The 10,687-nt window shown below is 43.7% G+C and overlaps 1 non-coding gene across 1 annotated transcript; it reads left to right on the forward strand.

Annotated features, from left to right (window-relative positions):
- Window positions 1-207: 207 nt before the first annotated feature.
- LOC119624089 (small nucleolar RNA U13) lies at window positions 208-308 on the forward strand. The gene has a single exon (XR_005240177.1). It is a non-coding gene; the product is annotated as a small nucleolar RNA U13 (small nucleolar RNA).
- Window positions 309-10,687: the final 10,379 nt, after the last annotated feature.

Below are 10,687 nucleotides of genomic sequence, written 5' to 3' on the forward strand. Positions count from 1 at the left end.
ACACGCCTGTAATGCCAGCTACTCAGGAAACTGAGGCAGGAGAATCACTTGAACCCAGGAGGCAGAGGTTGCAGTGAGCCGAGACCATGCCACTGCACTCCAGCCTGGGCAACAGAACATGACTTTGTTTCAGAAAATAAAATAAAATAAAGGCTTTCTGAAGACTGACACCCAGTCATCTCTACTAAAAAATTAATTTAAAAAAAAATCCTTTCGTAGTTCATGAGCGTGATGACTGTGTTCACACGCATATGTGAAACGTACCACCACAAATCTTGTTACAACGTTGGTACATTACCCATCTGGCATGAAAAAAAAAAAAAAAAAAAGACAGTGAGAGAGAAATCCCTGAGTCACACCTCTGTTCACACATCTCTTCACTTTAAACTAGATCTTGGCCTTAACTGTTACAGCAAAAGGGAGGTCACAGCAGAAAAACTAAAGTTTTTTTATCTTCCAGGTAGTCAGGAGTCCAGATTCAAGAAATATAAGGACTATTGAGGGACGGTTTCAAGAACTAACTTTAGAGGCCTACCACATCATTACTGTAGCCACCCCCCGCTAACCTAGGTACAAAGATGGGGGTGCTCAAATCCAATTCACACCTTGCTGATACAAAGCTGCTTAGAGCCTGAAAAGGCTGAAGCCCTCTTCCAATACATCTGCCCAGACCTCCAGCCATTCTAATCAGCACAAAAGCAAGAAACGTGCCTCGCCTTTCCCCACCCCCATACCCCCCTAAAATGTGACACCCTTGCACATCTTGATCCAAAATAGATTGTGTAAACAACAACAAAACCCTAAGCCTGGAGTCACTTATTTATTTATTTATTTATTTGAGACAGAGTCTCACTCTGTTGCCCAGGCTGGAATGCAGTGGCCGGATCTCAGCTCACTGCAACCTCTGCCTCCCAGGTTCACGCCATTCTCCTGCCTCAGCCTCCCGAGGAGCTGGGACTACAGGCGCCCGTCACCTCGCCCGGCTAATTTTTTTGTATTTTTAGTAGAGATGGGGTTTCACCGTGTTCGCCAGGATGGTCTTGATCTCCTGACCTGGTGATCTGCCCGCCTTGGCCTCCCAAAGTGCTGGGATTACAGACGTGAGCCACCGCGCCCCGGCTCACATATTTACTTTTTTAACAAATATTTGTTCAGCCCTTACTCTGTGCCCTGGCCCCTTTTCTTCTCCCTGGATCCCCGGGGCTGCCTTTAATCTCCCTGTTCTACCCTTGCTTAACCTGCAGGTCTCCAGTTCATAATTTACTGTTCCTTCTCCAGGGCCCCACTTTCTGGTGTGCAGATCTGCCATCCTTTTTCTCCACCATGGATTACTGTTCTACACTCCTCTGCCCCAGACTTTACCTCTTTCTTCCTGGCTTCATCTGAGCACCATTAATCTCTTCATTGTTTAGCCCTTCTTGCAGCTGTTTCCCAGTCTCCTGCCACTAATATCTGATCTCAACCAACCCACACAACAGCCCCTGAATAGAGCCAATGGGGCTGAAAGAATGTAATTCATTTGCCTGTGCTAATCCCATGAGTGAGTGGTCCCGTTCAACAAATTCTGTAAATTAATAATGGTAACAATAATAGCTGGCACTTGAAATTGTGCTGGTGGACAGGTTGCAGGTTTTAGTAATGAGGAAGTCTAAGGATTGACTTTGGTTGTGAGTGGCATGAGGCATGGAAGAGTGCAAGGCCATTTGAAGAGGGGAAGCCTAAGAACACTAAGACTAGATACGGTATTGAAAAAAAATCATTTGTAAGGGTAAAACAATCATCAAGAAGGATGAGAGAAACCGCGCAGGTGAGAGGAATCTTGAAGGAATGAGGGCGTGTGTGGGAAGGAGGAGGCATCAGAGGACCGCAGCACAGTGGGGTAGAGTTTGATGATGTGACAGTCAGAGGTGGTAGTGGGAGCTATGGAGTGGGAGGGAAGATGGCCTGGACGCAGGACACTCACCCCATTTGCAAGCCTGTGGTCTGAGGAGTGTGGGAGAGAAAATGGCCGTCACCTGCAAGGGGAATAGTGTGCTCAAGAGAACCAGTCTAGCAAGCAGGCAAAGAGAGCATTCAGAGAAGTGAGGAAGTGAGGTATTTGAAAGAATACAGCTGAAATCCCCATGGAAGAGTTGCAGAAGTTAGGGAGTGGGCCGGTGCAGTGGCTGATGCCTGTAATGCCAGCACTTTGAGAAGCCGAGGCAGGTGCATCAAATTAGGTCGGGAGTTTGAGACCAGCCTGGCTAACATAGTGAAACCACATCTTTACTAAAAATGCAAAAATTAGATGGGTGTGGTGGCACATGCCTGTAGTCCCAGCTGCTTGGGAGACTGAAGCAGGAGAATCGCTTGAAACTCGGAGGCGGAGTTTGCAGTGAACCAAGATCACGCCACTGCACTCTAGCCTGGCCAACAGAGCGAGACTTTGTCTCAAAAAAAATAAAAATTAAAAAAAAATTTTTAAAAAAGAAATTGGAGAAGGGTAAGACATGGGATCAGAAACGGGGATATCCAAGGCCGTGTGGATGTCAGAGTCTAAAGGATGAGCAATGACCTTGGAGTCTGGGCTGACATACACAGGGAGGAAGGGGAAGAACACGATGGGAGTAGTCCCAGGATCCCAGAGCAGATTGCAGTGGCACAGCTGTGAGTGAGTGCAGGGGCAGGATAGTAAGGGTTGTCATGAGGAGTTCTTGCCCATTGCAAATTAATGATCTGTTGGGGGAGCCCCATATACGTGACAGAAGCATACATCCCAGATGCCTTTGAAAATTGCAGATAATGGAAACCTACAGGAGGTGGACCCAAACTCAACAGGGAGGGTCATAAAAAACTTCGAGGGAGAGAGAGAGAATAACAGAATTCCATAAAATGATTGCAACCACTAGAAAAAAATTTTTTTTTTTTTTTTTTGAGATGGAGTCTCGCTCTGTTACCCAGGCTGGAGTGCGGTGGCACAATCTCAGCTCACTACAACCTCTATCTTCCGGGTTCAAGCGATTCTCCTGCCTCAGCCTCCCAAGTAGCTGGGACTGCAGGCATGTGCCACCACACCCGGCTAATTTTTTTTGTATTTTTAGTAGAGACAGGGTTTCACCATATTGGCCAGGCTGCTCTCTAACTCCTGACCTCGTGATCTGTTGGCCTCTGCCTCCCAAAATGCTGAGATTAAAGCGTAAGCCACCGCGCACAGTTGAAAAAAGTTGTATAGTATTTTATATTCACATTATTTGAATAGTCTTTAGTCTCGTCAGGTGAAATTGATTGCATTTGGCTAGAGAACTTTGAAAGATTTACACAGCACAAGGCAAGTATATTACCTTTAATGTTAAGTTGTAAAATTCTAAATAGATGTAGGTTAGAGATTTTCTGAGTCTAAGATTCTAATTCTTTCCCTATTCCTTTATTACCTGAAATCTCTGAAATTACCTCCAGTATTTGGGGTGATGGCTACAGATAGAAAATTAAATTGATGGAACCTTCCCTGACTCCCTTATCTAAATTAGCTAAACTACCTTTATGTCAACATGTGTTGATTGCCTGAATGTATCTCATATAATCCTCATAAAAACCAGCAAGGCAATAATTTCTATTTTATAAACAAGAAATCGAATGCTCAGAAAGCTAAGATAACTTGCTCCCGCAGTTAGTGAACAGCTGAAGCGGGACTCATGATTGTCTGTTAACTGCCCCTTCCTGTAGACCATAATGCAATCACATTTTCAGCTTTGCTTTTTTTTGGAGACAGAGTCTTGCTCTGTCGCCCAGGCTGGAGTGCAGTGGCGCCATCTCGGCTCACTACAACCTCCACCTCCCTGGTTCAAGCCGTTCTCCTGCCTCAGCCTCCCGAGTAGCTGGGACTACAGGCGCATGCTACCACATTCGGCTAATTTTTTTCTATTTTTAGTAGAGATGGGGTTTCACCATGTTAGCCAGGATGGTCTCAAGCTCCTGACCTCGTAATCCACCTGCCTGGGCCGCCCAAAGTGCTGGGATTACAGGCATAAGCCACCACACCCGGCCTTCAGCATTGTTAAAATGCAAAAAAAAAAAAAAAAAAAAAAGCTATTTGTGTTGTCCAGGCTGGATGGTAATTCACTTACCTCTTCTAGTAGTTTCAAGGGAGAATATTAGTTGATTAGACCTTAAAGCCTTTAATATGGTCATTGATAACATAAAACAAATTAAAATATAATGTGGAAGAATCCCCCTAGGGAATTCTAAAGAGTACAACTAGTTTTCCAAGACGAAATTGGCTTGCGTTTAGTAGAAGCAATAGATTGGAGACAGACTGATAGATTTGGACAGCCAGAAAGTCTACATGGGACCACTCATTATATCATAACCAGACAGGTAGTGTTGAAAGTGGGCTCAATCTACACAGCATCCTCATTTCATTTTATTTTATTTTGAGACAGAGTCTCACTCTGTCACCCAGACTGGAATGTGGTGGTGCAATCACAGCTCACTGCATTCTCAACCTCCTGGGCTCAAGCGATCCTCCCACCACAGCCTCCCAAATAGCTGGCCCTTATTTTTAAAAACAAACACAAAAGGCATCTGTCAACCCACATAGATGGACTACTATTCAAATGTAGAGCCTTTACTCATCTTAAAACAAATCTGTGGCTGGTTGCAGTGGCTCACACCTGAAATCCCAGCACACAGGGAGGCTGAGGCAGGGAGATCACTCAGGAGTTCAAGACTGACCTGAGCAACAAAGTGAGACACCATCTCTATAGAACATTAAAAAAATCAGCCAGGCATGGTAATGCACTCCTGTAGTCCCAGCTACTCAGGAGGCTGAGATGGGAGGATTGCTTTAGCCCGTGAGGTCGAGGCTGCAGTGAGCAGTGATTACACCACTGTACTTCCAGGGCAACACTGTGATACCCTTTCTCAAAAAAAAAAAAAAAAAAAAAAAGGAAAAGAAAAGAAAAAGAAATGGATTTAGATTCAGAATCCTGGATTTAAGCCCCAGCTTTACCATTATTAGCTGTGCAACCTTGGGTTACTTAACCCTTCTGTTCCTCATTTCCTTACCTATAAATGGGGTATAGTATTGACTATCACCTCCCAGAGGTGCTATAAGAATTAAATGGATTAATGTTTGTAAAGTTCTTAGCATAGGCCTGGCTCATAGTAAGCCTTTCATAAATGTTCACTATTATAATTATCCCTGGTTCTTAGACTTTTTTTTTCTTTCTTCTTCTTTTTTTTTTTTTTTTTGGTGACAGGCTCTTGCCATGTTGCCCAGGCTGGTCTTAAATGCCTGGCCTCAAGCAATACTCCTGCCTCTCAGCCTCCCAACGTGCTAGGATTATAGGTTTGAGCCACCTCACCTACCTGGTTCTTAGACTTTCAAACTTCCAAAATCAGTGTTTAAAAGAAGAATTAGGAAATCAATATGGGTTTGTCTTCTTTGCTTGTTTGTTTTTTTTAACTTTTCCCAAATCAAAACAGTTTTTAAAACCCAGTACTTTCTATAATAACCAATATTTCATAGAAAAAAATAATATTTTAATAACACAAAATTTAGGCAGAAGATAATGTCAAAATAAATGACTTCCATTATTACATTTAGCTTTGAGAGACACTTAAATTTTTTTTTTTTTTAGAGATGGGGTCTCACTCTGTCATCCAGGGTGGAGTGTAGTAGTGCAATCCTAGCTCACTGCAGCCTCAAACTCCAGGGCTCAAGCGATCCTCCAGCCTCAGCCCCCCAAGTAGCTAGGACTACAGGCTGTGCCACTACACCTGGTAATGAGAGACATTTTTTATATTTTACATATTTTTCTCAGTTCTCCTTGGAATAGTAAGCATATTTTTTGTTCATTGTATTTGAGGACCACTTAGTCATATTCTCCAACACCCTTACATATATATTTTTTACTAATTAGCAGTTAAATGTTTTTAATTTTTAAAAAACTAATCATAGACTATAGACAGTAGTGTTTGTAAACTGTGAATGAAAACAGGATCATAAGGTCAGTTACTGGCTTTGCACATTGCAAATAACAGACAAAAAAGAAATATTTTTCTGTAAGATTCTGGAAAAAAATAAAAGTGGAGTTAAAACCTATTCTTTGGGCCGGGTGCGGTGACTCAAGCCCATAATCCCAGCACTTTGGGAGGCCGAGACGGGCAGATCACGAGGTCAGGAGATAGAGACCATCCTGGCTAACACGGTGAAATCCCGTCTCTACTAAAAAAATACAAAAAACTACCCGGGCGAGGGGGCGGGCGCCTGTAGTCCCAGCTACTCGGGAGGCTGAGGCAGGAGAATGGCGTAAACCCGGGAGGCCGAGCTTGCAGTCAGCTGAGATCTGGCCACTCCACTCCAGCCTGGGCCACAAAGCGAGACTCCGTCTCAAAAAAAAAAAAAAAAAAAAACCTATTCTTTGGACAAGAAACTTGACATTCCTACTTTTACTGTGATAGAGGAGTCCCTAAAAGCAGTCGAAGTGAAAATGAAATTCGCAAGCACCCACATGCCAACTCATTTGTGGAAGAGCAAAGAATCTAATTAACTCGAAGCAAGACCTGAAAAGGGACAGAATGCTCAGGAAAACCACATGAACTGCCCAAACTATCGATTGAGCAATTTGCAAACATTTCTAGTTTAAAAACAAATAGTTTGGGTAAATTTATGAATATTCCTATTGCATTATTTCTTTAATATTGCTATTGCATTACTTCTTGCAAAGTTTTCCAAGAAATTTCCTAGTTGTCAGGCATATATATATATATATATATATATATTTTTTTTTTTTTTTTTTTTTTTTTTTAAAGACAGAGTTTCACTCTTTTTGCCCATGCTGGATATAATGGCATGATCTTGGCTAACTGCTGCCTCCTTCTTTCAGGTTCAAGAGATTCTTCTGCCTCAGTCTCCCGAGTAGGTGGGATTACAGGCACCAGTCACCACACCAGGCTAATGTTTGTATTTTTAGTAGAGACAGGGTTTCACCATGTTGGTCAGGCTGGTCTTGAACTCCTGACCTCAGTGATCCACCCACCTCGGTCTCCCAAAGTGCTGGGATTACAGGCATGACCCACCACACCCAGCCATCAGGCATATATTTAACAAGTATCTAATAATAATAAAATTAAACTACCACTTAATGAGAGCTTAATATGCGCCTTGCCCTGTGCCATTATCTCATTTCGTCATCACAGCCATTCTTAGTGATAAGGCAATATTATTATAACGTCCATTTTAAAGATAAGGAAAGTGAGACCTACACAAGTTAAATAATCTGCTCAAAGTTTACACAGGTGGAATCAGAACACAAACCCAGACTGGCTGACTCCAGAAGTCTTACTCTTTTGTTTGTTTGTTTGTCCGTTCGTTTTGAGACAGGATCTGGCTCTGTCACCAAGGCTGGAGTGCAGTGGCGTGATCTCGGCTCAGTGCAACCTTTACCTCCAGACTCAAGGGATTCTCATACCTCAGTCTCCCAAGTAGCTGAAACTACAGGCAGACACCACCATACCTGGATAATTTTTTGTATTTTTCGTAGAACTGGAGCTTCACCATGTTGGCCAAGCTGGTCTCAAACTCCTGACCTCAAGTGATCCACATGCCTCAGCTTCCCAAAGTGCTGGGATTGCAGGTGTGAGCCACCACACCTGGCCCGCTAATTTTACTCTTGACCAGTGTGCCACACTACCATCCTAGGCCCTATTTTGTCATTTTTATCTTTTCTTTTATATATATATATATATTTTTTTTTAAATTATAAATAGAGATGGGGTTTCACCATGTTGGCCAGGCTGGTCCGGAACTCCAGAGCTCAGGTGATCCACATGCTTCAGCCTCCCAAAGTGGTGCTGGGATTACAGGCATAAGCCACCATACACAGCTGATATTTTACCTTTTTGTTTTCTGAGACGGAGTTTCACTCTTGTTGCCCAGGCGGAATGCAATGGCATGATCTCGGCTCACTGCAACCTCCGCCTCCCAGTTTCAAGGAATTCTCCTGCCTCAGCCTCCTGAGCAGCAGGGATTACAGGCATATGCCACCACGACCAGCTAACTTTGTATTTTTAGTAGAGAGGGCGTTTCTCCATGTTGGTCAGGCTGGTCTCAAACTCCTGACCTCAGGTGATCCGCCCGCCTCAGCCTCCCAAAGTGCTGAGATTACAGGCGTGAGCCACCGCACCTGGCCAATATTTTACTATTTTTAAAAGTTAAGAAGAGGTCAGGGTAGTGGCTCACACCTGTTATCCTGGTACTTTGGGAGGCTGAGGCAGGAGGACTGCTTGTGGCCAGAAGTTTGAGACCAGCCTGGGCAAGATAGAGAGACCCTGTCTCTACAAAAAAAAAAAATTAAGGAGAAAATGCAATGCTTCAGCCAGGCGCGGTGGCTCACTCCTGTAATCCCAGCACTTTGGGAAGCTGAGGCTGCTGGATCACCTAAGGTGAAGAGTTCGAGACCAGCCTGGCCAACATGGTGAAAGTCCGTCTCTACAAAAAATACAAAATTAGCCAGGTGTGGTGAGTGGGTGTGCCTGTAATCCTAGCTACTCACGGGGCTGAGACAGGAGAATCACTTGAACCTGGGAGGCGGAGGTTGCAGTGAGCTGAGATCGTGCCACTGCATTCCAGCCTAGGCAAAAAGAGTGAAACTCCATCTCAAAAAAAAAAAAAAAAAAAAACACCAGCCTGGGCAACACAGCAAGGCCCGGTCTCAAAAAAATTGGTTGGGTACAGTGGCTCACTCCTGTAATCCCAGCACTTTGGGAGGCTGAGGTGGATGGATCACTTGAGGTCAGGAGTTCAAGACCAGCCTGGCCAACACCGTGAAACCCTGTCTCTATTAAAACTACAAAACTTAGCTGGGCATGATGGTGGGTGCCTGTAATCCCAGCTACTCAGGTGGCTGAGGTAGGAGAATCGCTTGAACCCGGGAGGCACAGGTTGCATCGCACCACTACACTCCAGCCTGGGCAACAGAGCAAGACTCTGTCTCAAAAATAAAATATAATAAATATTAAAACTTTTTTTTGAAACAGAAAATATAATGCTTCTACCTAACAAAAAAAGAAGACATGATATGAGCCATCTTTACAAGCATCTTGGAAGACACCTAAATTACAAAAAATCTTCCAGCCGGGCGAGATGGCTCATGCCTGTAATCCCAGCATTTTGGGAGGCCAAGGCAGGTGGATCACCTGAGGTCAGGAATTCGAGACCAGCCTAGCCAACATGGTGAAACCCCATCTCTACTAAAAATACAAAAAATTACCCGGGCCTGGTGGCGAGCGCCTATAATCCCAGCTACTTGGGAGGCTGAGGCAGGAGAATCCCTTGAATCCAGGAGGCAGAGGCTACAGTAAACCGAGATCACGACATTGCATTCCAGTCTGGGCAAAAGAATGACATTCAAAAAAAAAAAAAAAAGAAAGAAATCTTCCATTCCAGGCCAGGCTTCCAATTCACTCCATAGCCCTTAGCAGGTCCCAGCAGCCTTGGCTGGCTCATCTCTTTTTTTGAAATCTGTGATGTCTAGTTCTGGTCAACCAAGGAATTTACAGGGATAAATTATTCCACTGATTTCTTCCTTTCTTAAAGAGTTGGCTTCTAGTCAACAATTTATTTATTTCTTTATTTATTTAAATTACAAACTTCTTTTTTTTTTTTTTTTTTTTTTTTTTTACTTCACAGCCAATGGTCAACAATTTAGATGGGATAGGGGTAGTGTGGAAAAGAAAGAAGACACTGCTTTTACTTTTTTTTTTTTTTTTTTTTTGGTTAACATGGGTTTTGCTCTGCCACCTAGGCTGGAATGCAGTGGTGTGATCATCTCTCTGTAATCTCAAAAATCTCAAATTCCTGGGCTCAAGTGAGTCTGTCGCCTCAGCCTCCCAAAGTGCTGGGAATTACAGGTGTGAGCCACCATGACCAGCCGTTTTTTTTTTTTTTTTTTTTTTTTTGGGCGGTGGAGGGCCAGGGGTGGGCAGTTCCTAGCCACTAGACCACCAGGGCCGAATCTTAAGAATTATTATTTTAGAAGACTAGCAGTCACTTTTCTTTCTTTTACTAGTTATACATCTACCAAGGCCTTATTAGTTACATGCCCACATGAAGAAAAAAGGTTGATTCTCAGTTATGATACTGACGGCTGGGGGCGATGGCTCACACCTGTAATCTCAGCACTTTGGGAGGCCAAGGCGAGCAGATCGCCTGAGGTCAGGAGTTTGAGACCAGCATGGCCAACGTGGTGAAACACTGTCTCTACTAAAATTACAACATTTAGCCGGGCATGGTGGTGGGTACCTGTATTCTCATCTACTGGGAGGCTGAGACAGGAGAATCACTTGAACCAGGAGGTTGCAGTGAGCCGAAATCCTGCCACTGCCCTCCGGCCTGGGCAACAAGAGTGAGACTCTGTCTCAAAAAAAAAATTATGATACTGACAATCAAGAACTGTTAAGGATGCAAGATTTTACCCTACTTACAGGTTAGCAAGTTCCTACCACTAGGAATTCTGGTTGAAGACATGACACTCCTGGGTCAGATATAAGAGATTTTTATTATTCACATTAATACTAGTAACCAGAGTTTCGTCACTTTTGCATTTCCTCCCAGAGTCTCAAACCCCCCACGGTGACAGAAAAGGGACCTGTTTGCATTATAAGAGAAGAAACTTGCACCTTTAAATTGAGCAGACAATAAGTGTGT

The sequence above is a fragment of the Chlorocebus sabaeus genome, chromosome 11 (genome assembly GCF_047675955.1).
Source record: "Chlorocebus sabaeus isolate Y175 chromosome 11, mChlSab1.0.hap1, whole genome shotgun sequence".
Taxonomy (NCBI): Eukaryota; Metazoa; Chordata; class Mammalia; order Primates; family Cercopithecidae; genus Chlorocebus; species Chlorocebus sabaeus.